This window comes from Pteronotus mesoamericanus, unplaced genomic scaffold (genome assembly GCF_021234165.1).
Source record: "Pteronotus mesoamericanus isolate MK-2021 breed Mesoamerican mustached bat unplaced genomic scaffold, CSHL_Meso_final contig_130, whole genome shotgun sequence".
Taxonomy (NCBI): Eukaryota; Metazoa; Chordata; class Mammalia; order Chiroptera; family Mormoopidae; genus Pteronotus; species Pteronotus mesoamericanus.
The window spans coordinates 7,961,311-7,962,545 of NW_026555060.1; positions in this window are offsets into that span (position 1 = coordinate 7,961,311).

Here is a 1,235-nt window from a genome sequence, read left to right on the forward strand (position 1 = left end):
TTTTTGTTCACTTTTTGAGCTCTTACTATTTCCTAGATTTTATGCTAAGAAGTCTAGGAGATACGCAGATGAAATGGACTTGTCATATCTTTTCTAGTGTTTGCTTAGTGCCTCTGAAAAAGGCGCACTGTAGACAGAATGGCTGCTGATGGATTAATGGGGGCACGTGGTCCAATGTTGGCTGTGGTTTGTTATCTGCTAGTCCTCCATCCAGAAAGTACTGACCTCCTGGTAGTAAAGGAGGTAATAAATTGAATGCTACAGAGGAAAAGTTGCAAAATTTTACATACATATATACATACTATATATAGGTTTATATATGCTTTATATATAGTTGACCCTTCAGAGCTGTGTGTCATCTATAAATTCAACTAACCTCAGATCATAAATATTTGGGGAGAAAAAAGATATGCTGTTGCTGGTGTGTACTGTGGAGTTAGGCCTACCATGGACGCATCTATCCTTAACATGTACAGCCATTTTTCTTGTCATTATTTCCTAAATGATACAGTATAACAAGTATTTACATTGTATTTACATTAGGCATTACATGTAATCTAGAGATAATTTAAAGTATAAAGATGTATGCAGGTTATGTGCAAATACTATGTAAATTTATATAGGATACTTGAATATGTGAAGATTTTGGTATATTCAGTGGATTCTGGGACTAATCCCCTGCAGATACCAAAGGATGACTGTATATAAATATATATACTTTACATACAGTGTATATACATAGTATACAGAAAAATATACATAATATATTGTATATATCTTTTAAATTTAAAGTGTTTCATTAATATCAATAACACTGTCAATGCATATGTTACAAATGAGGAAATTATAGTGTATTATAATTAGCTCTCAATTACAAGTAAAATAAACATGAGTACAAGACATATAAATTATTAGTTAAGATTTTCAGATAAGTAGGCTAAGAACAGGGATAGTATTCAAAGTCAGTTTGAGAACTTGCTATGTGCCAATCATTGTGCTTCATTTTTCTATGTCCACTTTCTCATTTCTTCCTTTAAAATACCTCATCAGCTAGGTACTTTATTACTTTCAGTTTACAAATAAGAGAACATGCTTACAAGAAATTTTGTAGTTTACCCAAAATTATATACTCACAGAAGGGTAGATCCAAAATTAAAATTCTGATCATTCTGATTAATGGCTAAGGCTCTGGAGTCAATTCTAGATAGATATTCCTACATCTTTACTACTATGGA